This window comes from Pteropus vampyrus, unplaced genomic scaffold, assembly GCF_000151845.1.
Source record: "Pteropus vampyrus isolate Shadow unplaced genomic scaffold, Pvam_2.0 Scaffold116, whole genome shotgun sequence".
In the NCBI taxonomy this organism is placed as follows: domain Eukaryota; kingdom Metazoa; phylum Chordata; class Mammalia; order Chiroptera; family Pteropodidae; genus Pteropus; species Pteropus vampyrus.
The window spans coordinates 2233274-2243212 of NW_011888897.1; the positions used below are offsets into that span (position 1 = coordinate 2233274).

Below are 9939 nucleotides of genomic sequence, written 5' to 3' on the forward strand. Positions count from 1 at the left end.
TGAAAACTTATGTCCCCACAAAACTTACGTCCCCACAAAAACCTGCTAAAACACTTATGTTTTAGCAGCTTTGTTCATAATTGCCTAAAATTAGAAGTAACCAAGATATCCTTTTATAGGTGAATGGATAAACTGTGGTACATTCATTCAATGAGATATTATTATGCAATAAAAACAAGTGACCTATCAAGTCATGAAAAAATGTGGAGGAACCTTAAATTCATATTGCTGAGTGAAAGAAGCCAGTTTCAAAAGACTATATATCATATGATTTGAACTATATGACATTCTGGAAAAAGCAAAACTATAGAGACAGTAAAAAGATCAGTGATTGCCAGGGGCTTAGAGAGAGGGAGGGATGGATAGGTAAAACGCAGGGGATTTTGAGGGCAGTATGATACTATATAGTATAGTATCATACTCTGTATGATACTATAATGGTGGCTACTATAAACTGTGTGTGTGGAGAGGGATGAAAAGTTTATGGAAACTTTCTGTACTTTGTGCATTTTTCTATAAACCTAAACTCTAAGAAATAAAGTCTATTAAAACAAAACCAAATGAAACAAAACAAAAACCATCTTTTCTCCATTCCACGTCTTCCTCCAGCCGTTGTCATTTTTCTCCTGCAATGGCCAAACTTCTCGAGTTGTCTAAGTAATACAAAAAATAATAATTCACTTTTATCGAGTGCTTACTCTGTGCTAAACAGTTTATGTAAATTATTGTATTTACTCCTCACAACTTTCCTATTGCATTGGTATTATTTTTATAGATCTGGCCCTAAGGTGTGAAAAGTTTGAGTAACTTGGCCAACTTCACATTGCCAGTAAGCAGTGGAGCCAGTGTTTGAGGACAGGCTGCTGGACCTTAGAGGCAATGATCTTAAATCCTCTGCTCAAGAGCTCTATTTTCTCACTGGGGTCTCAGTGTTTCGTAGCTCTGTGGGCACCATTATACTGCCATCTGTGTAAATGGTGCCTCCTAGGGCATCATTCGAAGGGTGCCTTTTGGAGCTATGCCATATTGTAGCCCTATTACCTTCCATCCAGGCTTCATCTCATCTCGTCCCTATCTCTTCATTGGCTCTACTCTCGCTAAAATCAATGACTACATTTTAATAATTCCAGTGGACAATGTTCCATCTTCATCTTATTTGAACTCTCTGCAGCATTTGACATAGTTGATCACTCTCTTCTTAACTCATTTTTTTTCTAGACATCATATTTCCTTGGTTTCTTTCTACTTCTTTGACTATTCCTTCTCAGTCTGCTTTGCCAGCTTTCTCTTCTCTGCCTGACCATTAAATGTGGGAATTTCACAGGGTCTTGTCCTAAGCCTTCTTCTCTTGTCACCTTCATATACTCTATAGGTGATCTTATCTACTCTTATGCTTTACTTATCATCTGTATATCCAGGACTCCCAAATTTGTCTTCACTCTATTTGGCACCAACATTTGATTGCCTCACAGGTACCTCATACTCAAAATACTCAAAACTGAACTCTTCAAGTTCTTCACTGTGCTTAATCCAAACCTGTTCCCTATCATTCTACTTTATGTGTGAAATATACATCCTAGCAAGAAATTGCATAAGTGAATATATATAGTTTAATGAATAATTATAAAGTGAAATGACTATGTAATTACCACCTAGATCAAGGGATGGAGCGTTATTGGAGGCTCAGAAGTCAGTCATGCGCCCTCTCTGATCATAATCAACTTCCTCCGTCCCAGAGCAATGACTGCATGGTCTTTGGAGATAATCATTTCTGTGGTTTTTGTTGTATCAATTTCAACACTTATGCCTTCATCCCTAAACAATGCATTTTAGCTTTTAAACTTTATGAATCACACTGTGTGTTTTTTTCTCTGTCTTGCTTCTTTTTCTCAGGAAAATGATTTTGAGATTTGTGCTTATTGCCAAGTTTCATGATAGTTCATCCATTTTCACTCCCATATAGAATTCCATGGTGTGACTTTACCATTATGTATGATGATGAACAGTGAGTTTAGTACCACTTCTTGGAACTAGAATTATGAACACTGCTTCTGTTGACCTTACTGTACATGTATCCTGGGAATTGTATACATTTTTCTGGGTTAATTTGCAGGGCCATAGAGTATAGTCAGCTTTACCACATAATGCTAAACTGATTTCCAAAGCTATTTGACCAGTGTACACATCCTGGACATTATGTGAGTTGCTCCACACATTTATCAACGTTTAGTGTTATCTACTGTCAGAATTTTGATTTTTTTTTTTTTTTGCCAATCTGGTGGATGTGGTTTTCTTTGTATTTCTCTGATGTCTATTGAGGGTGAGCACCTTTTTATGTGTTTATTAGCCATTTGGATTTCCTTTTTGGCAATGTGAGAGTTTAAGCTTTTGCCATCTGTATGTCTGGATTCTCACTCTTAGATTTTTTTCTAGGTAACAATATAATACATCATATTAACAGACCAAATAAGAAAAATCGTATGATCGTGTCAATAGATGCTGAAAATCCACTTGACAAAATTAAACATAAATTCAAGATAAAAACGTTCAGAAAACTAAGAATAGAGGGGAACGTCCTTAACTTAATAAAGAGTATCTATGAACACCCTACAGATAATATCAAATCTAATGGTGATAGTCTGAAGATTGAGAACAAGACAAGGACGTCCTCTCTCACCTTTCCTGTGACCTAATCAGAGATATTTGGTCTTTGCCCCCAGTTCCTGACACAGAGTTCCTAAGACTCCTGCAGTTGCCTCAATGATAGGGATGCCAAGAGCATTCTTTGTTTTACTGTTTGGTCTTTGACCCTGGTTTCTGACACAAGGCTCCTAAAAAACTTGGAATTTCCTGGGAGATAGGAGTGTCTTTTGTTCTAATGAGGTGACTCTTGGTGGGATCCTGAATAGCTTCGGGATGGGACTGGTCACCAGAAAGATAGACCCATGATTGGAAGCTTAGAACTTTCAGCCCTACCCACCTATCTTTCAGGAAGGGGAGAGGAGCTGGAGATTGAGTTAATACTCTTGCTTACATGATGAAGCCTTCGTAAAAATCTCAAAACAATGGGGCTCAGAGAGCTTTCAGGTTGGTGAGTCCTCCATGAGCTGGGTGTCTGCATCCCAAGCTCCATGGGGACAGAAGTTCCTGTGCTCAGGACTCTTCCAGACCTCACCCTATGTACTTCTTTATCTAGCTTCTCCTTTGTAATATTCTTTATAATCAACCTGTAATATTAAGTAAAGTGTTTTCCTGAATTCTGTGTTGTTACAGCAAATTATCAAAACTGAGGAGAGGGTATTGGGAACTCCTGATTTGTAGCCAAGTTAGATAGAAGTGTGTGTAACCTGCTAACTCTGGGTAGTTTGTATCAAAATTGTATTATATTGAATTAAATTGTAAGACATTCAGATGGTGTTTGCAGAGAATTGGAGAATTTCTTGGTGTGAAAAACACATTCATTTGGTGTCAGAAGTGTTGTATAGGTAGAATTAGATTCTATCAATTGGTTCAGGAGAACTAGAATTTGCTAAAACATCACTGGCTCACAGAAACATGTGATTTGGGAAGATAAAGTATGAAAGGGCGGGGAGATGAGGAACCTTTGGTCCCTGGATGGCTAGCTAGTCACCAATAGTCTGCAATTGCACTTGTGCTGCAATCGGTTACCAGTGGAATTTAGAAATGATGGTAGACTTGATTTCTGAGAAGTTGGCTCATTGAATACATAAGAAAATACAAAATAATAAAAAGCGTGCTAAATATTCAGTCCCTTGGCTTCTGTTATCTGTAATAGTGAAAGTGAAAGTGAAAGTAAAAGTAAAAGAAAGTACTGGGTGGACCAAGTTCAGATCTGAGAGGCCAGGGTCCACTTGGCCCCACTGCCAGCTGGGAAGCCAAGGCCATATGCATGTGTGTGGATAAAATGGCTGGGGGTGTGGGTGTGGGGAGAGACTCTTCCGGGACTCCTTGACACAAGAGCCTTAAGGCGCTGTGATTCCAAAACTTGTCGGTGAAGTCTTAATGGTGGAGGAGTTAAAATTAGATTAGGAAGACATGCTAATACAATGATTAATGAAATTTAGGTGAAAGTTTGGATTAAAATTGATGGTAGATCCAAGGCGAATGAACAGTATCCTGTATGGATTAAGACTGCATTAAGACTGTCTGATAGAAAGACTGATTGAAGAAGGTCATTTCTCCATGGGCTGAATTGCATGTTGTTTTCTAGAAGTGATGAAAAAAATTGAACAATGGTAAAAAGCCCCTATGTTTGGATTTTTACAGACTTATGGGCAGGAATCAGTGGCCTGGCCATATGGTCAAGGTAGATGGGCAATGGAAAACTGGGATGCCTGTATGAGGCACAACACTGTGGAAGTAACTGAGAATTTAAGGTGAGCGTTAAAATAGGACATGCTGATACTCATCAGAAGGACCTTCTTTCAAATTCAGAAGGTGATTAGAACTGCCAAGCGGGCTTATAGTAAGCCCGCTTGAGGTGGCCACTTGAGTTGATGAAATGAGTGGACATGTGGGTGCTGCAACCATGCAGAGATGGGCAGAATTTAGATGTATTTCTCTTGCACCCTGTGAGGCTCAAAATGCCAACAAGAACTGTCTTGTCAACAAAAAAGACAGAGACTGCGGATAGCTCTGGGGAAGATCTGCCAGGGAGGAAGGATTATACTGGACCAATGCTGATAGCCCCAGGAGACTATAAATGGCTCCTGACAGGGATAGACACTTACTCTGGACTGGGTTTTGCATACCTGGTGGTAGACACTGTTAAAAAGAAACAACAAAATGGAGTCACTTTTGCTAATCTCACCAATACTTAATATTTAACCTAATCGCAGTTTCAGCCTCTCCCAGGAGTAGAATTTTAAACCAGTAGATCTGGAATTTTCTGGTCAACACTACTATGATAATTAGCCTTCTAAGACCCCCTGCCTCTCCCTAAGGGAAAGTGACCTGGTCTGATATAATCCACGCTTTTAACTTCCTTGTCCCACCCTGTTTCTGCCTGTAAAAACCCTCCATTTTGTACAGCTCCTCAGAACACCTTTCTATTTACTAGATGAGATGCTGCCTGATTCATGAATCATTGAACAAAGCCAATTAGATCTTTAAATTTACTCAGTTAAATTTGTTTAACAACATAAACGCTAAAAATACTATGAAAGGACTGATACAGAAGATACCGTACCAACTTAGGCCTCTGAGTTTCTTCAGCCAAGGGATGCACTGTACAGCCCACAGTGTCCAACAGTGGACAAAGAGATATCATATCAAATGGACAAATCATGTCACATATCATCCTCAGAGTAATGGTCTAGTAGAGATTTGGATGGACAGTTGAAACATTTGCTGTCAAAAATGCGGGGGAGATAAAGACAAGAGGGGCTGGCTTACATGCCTTCCTAAGTGTGTGCTCACACTCAACAGTAGGAGGACTAAGGGATAGATTTAGAAATAACTGAGCCATGGCCAACTGTAATGACTCCTGTTCTTATTTAATATCTGATAAATTGGCAAAGGTAGATTCTGTTGGGAAGACAAAGTAAATACCACTGTAATTCTTACTGATTTGTTCTGTAATGAAACTGACTTTTACCATGATCATACTGCAAATAGTATAATACTAGTGTTGGTTAGATTCAACTGTATTATGTAAGTAAGTCTTATGGTAATACTAATATTGATGATGAAATTTATTGGAAATTGAGTTAAAGCCTCCTTAGGATGTAATACCTATGGAAAATGACTGGTCTGAGGAATAACTAAATCTAGCTAATCATCAGCTAATTTCTATGCTAAATATTTCTGCACAGGCTTATTGTAAGGTATAACAGCAGTAGATCAAAAGGTGAAAAGAGTAGTCAAATTAGTACAAGAATATAAAAATGTATGTAATGGCTTTATAGAACACATTAGTGATTTCTGTTCATCTATTTAACTTCACAGTGGCTTCTCTAAATGTTAGGCATGTTTGTGTTGGTACTATTGCTATATCTGTTCTATAAATGCTACACCAAATGTAAGTGCTCTGACAAGGAGGTATAATCAATTTGCTATAACAAGTCCATGGCCAAAACTCCTATTCAATATTATACTGGAAGTCCTAGCTAGTATCTTAATAAGGCATGAAAATAAATAAAAGGCATACAGATTGGAAAGGAAGAAATAAAACTGTCGTTGTTTGAAGATTACATGATTGCCTATGTAAAAATACCAAAAAATCTATAAAAGTTTTCCTAGAACTAATAAGTGAGTTTAGCAAGGTTGTAAGATACAAGGCCAATATACAAAAATCAACCATATTTTCATATATTAACAATTAGATCATTGGAATTTGAAATTAAAAAATACAAAGGTGAAAGAATGAAGAAGTATAATTTTTTTTTTAAGACCTACAGCACCTGGTATTCCTAGGTGGTCTCCCATCTAAGTACTAACCAGGCCCAACCCTGCTTAGCTTCCAAGATCAGACGAAATCAGACACATTCAGGGTGGCATGGCTGTAGACTAGTATAAATTAATATTTACAATAACAGTCACAGGGATTTAGAGTATATAGTCAATAGTATTGTAATGGTTTTGCATAGTGCCAGATGAGTACTAGAGTAATCGGGGGGATCACTTCATGGATTGTATAAATATCTAATTTTTTAAAATTTAAAATAAAAAATAAATACAATTTATAATAGCTTCCCCCTTCCCATTAAGTACTTAGGTATTAATATAACAAACTATATGCAAGGTCTGAATGTTGAAAACTATAAAACACTGATAGCAATATATTGTGTTCATGGGTTGAAAAAAATCAACATTGTAAATATGTCAAATTCTCTCTACTTTGATTTATAGAGTCAATGCATCCTCAGTCGAAATCACAGCAGCTTTTTTCTTTTGGTAGAAATCAGCAAGTGAATTCTAAAATTTATATGAAAAAGAAAAGGAACTGAAAGTAACTTAAAAAAGAACAATAGTTGGAGAAATCACATTACCTACTTTCAAGACTTATTAGGAAGCTATAGTAATCAGGACAGTGTAGTGTTAGCAAAAGGTAGACATATAGGCCAAGGGAGCCAACAGAGAGCTCAGAAATAAACCCATACAAATAGTATCAACCGATTTTTGACAAAGATGCAAAGCCAATTCAATGGAGGAAAAACAGTCTTTTCAACAAATGATGCTGGAACAATTAGACATTTACATGCCAAAACGCCCCCCCCCAAAAAAACAAAAACCACACACACACACACACACACACACACACACACACACACACACACACAGCACTTCAACACATACCTCATATTTACACAAAAAATAATGGCTCATAAACTTAAGTTTAAAAAGTAAAACTGTAAAACATCTCAAAGAAAACACAGGAGAAAATCTATGTGACCCTGGGTTTGATGATAAGTTTTCAGATACTACATTAAAACACAATTCATAAGAGAAAATCAATAAATTGAACGGTGTTAAAATTAAAATATTTTGCTCTGTAACAGATACGTTGAAAGAATTAAAAGACAATCCACAGGCTAGGAGAATACATAAAGAGTTCTTAAAACTGAATAAGAAAACAAATGACCCAATTTAAAAATGAACAAAAGATCTAAAAAGACATTTCAGCAAATAAGATATATGGATAGCAAATAAATATATGAAAAGATGGTCATCATCATTTGTCATTAGAGAAATGCAAATTGGAACCACAGTGAGGCACCCCTGTTCACCTATAAGAATTGCTGAAATAACAATAACACCACCAATAACACCACCTTTTGCTGTGGAGCAAAAGGAACTTTCATTGCTGTTAGAAATGCAAAATAGTGTAGTCACTTAGAAAACTTTGCAGTTTTTAATCATGAGAAAACATCAGACAAACTCAAACAGAGGACCAGTCTATAAAATGGCTAACCAGTATGCTTCGAAACTGCCAAGGTCATAAAAAAATAGAAAGACAAAAATTGTTAACAGATCCAAGAAGACTAAAGGGTTATGACCACTAAATAGAATGTAGTATCCTGGCTTGGATCCTGGAATAGAAAAAGGATGTTAGAGAAAAAACTGATGAAATCACAAAGGATATATCAAAACTCTTTCTACTATCTTTGCAATTGATTTTGTAATTCTAAAGTTATTCCAAAGCAAATAATTTATTAAGAAAAGAAACCCCACAGAGAAATACAACCATCAAAGTGGCTAATATTAAATACCAAGTTTTGGTGAATATGTAAAGCATATTCACTCTCATGAATTGCAGGTGGGATTGTAAATTACTTTCATCATTTTAGGAATGATGAAAATTCTTTTAGTGGGATGTGGGAGGTAGGACAGATGTGGTTTAAGGGTACAAACTTTCAAGGAGTAGTAAATAAGTCCTAGAGATCTAATGCACGGTATAGTAAATATAGACAACAGTATTGTATATAATCATCAAACTTGCTAAAAGACTAGAACTCAGTTATTCGAAACAAGAAACAAGAAAAAGAAAGGATAATTACGTAACAGGATAGGGGTGCTAATTATTGCTACAATGGCAATCATATTACAGTATATAAATGTATCAAATTAACATGCCATCCACCTTATATTTATACAATGTTATATGTCAAATATATTGCAACAAAAAAAAAGAGAAATATTTTAGTAGTATTTACTAGAACTATACATATTTCTGCCTTATGATTTAGCAATTCTACTTCTAGGTGTATGAAATGAGTGCACATATGTATAAAAAGACATGTACAAGAATGTTTGTAGTACTTTAGTCATAACTGCTGAAAACTTGAAACAAGCCTTAAATTTGAAAGAACCAGGAGAATGGATAAATGAATTTAGGTATATTCATACAGTGGAACACTATGCAGCAAAATTAGTAAAAGAAACCAAACTACTGATATTAGCAACAACAAGGGTATGTCTCAAAAATATGATATTGATCAAAAGAAGCTAGACACAAAAGGGTTAATACAGTACAATTCCATTTATATGTAATTCAAGTATAGGCAAAACTAATTGATGGGAATAAGTCATAAGTCAAAGAGTGAATATCTCTGGGATACATCATATATTTCAGATATCACGTATTATCTCCCAGAGTATGAAGTGAGACCCAAGCGGTAAGGATTCCTGAGTCGGAAGGGGCATGAAATCTTCTAGGGTACTGAAGCATTCTGTGTCTTCTGGAATGGTAACACGGTCTATACATATGTAGCAATTGTTCAGGCTGTACACTTAAGATTAGCACACTTTACCGTATGTTTGCTATTACTTAATAAAAAGTGAAATAAAAAAGAATAAAAACTACAAAGGGGGGAAAAACACTTAAGTGGTTTCCTATTGCTCTTAGGGTAAAGTCCAAAATCCTTATTGTAGTTTATAAGCGAATAATCTGCTTCTTGCCTACGTCTCCAGCTTCATCTCTCAATCTCCTAGCTCCAGCCAAGCTATTCTTCCTACCACACTTTGCGCATACCATTTGCTCCACCAGGAGAGCTCTTCTCCTCCCTCCTTCACTTAGCTAACACTAATTATTTCTTCAAGTGGCATCTTAAATTTCCTAAGAGAAGCATTTCCTGATCTTTAAGCCTAGAGTAGGTCTCTGATTATATGTTGTGTTCCTTTTTGTAGGACTTATCTCACTGTAATTATTTTTAAGTTTCAGAAGGTTAGGTATCAGGTTGGTCTTGTTTGCTGTTATATCTTCAGATGCCTGGAACATAGTAAATACTCATTCGATATTTACTGAATGTTAATTTTGAAAGGCTTGGATTAGTTTAACAAACTAGTAGTCCAAGGCCACAGAATATGAGATGGGAACCAAGCCCATCAGCAAATCCTGTTCACTCTATTTCCAAGGACTATCCTCGCACCATCTACCTTTCTCCATCTCCTATTGCAAAAGCCTTCTACCTGGTCTCT

At 36.4% G+C, this 9939-nt stretch overlaps 1 pseudogene; it reads right to left on the minus strand.

Annotated features, from left to right (window-relative positions):
- Positions 1-6410: 6410 nt before the first annotated feature.
- Positions 6411-6529, minus strand: LOC111743572 (annotated as a pseudogene).
- Between the last annotated feature and the right edge of the window lie 3410 nt (positions 6530-9939).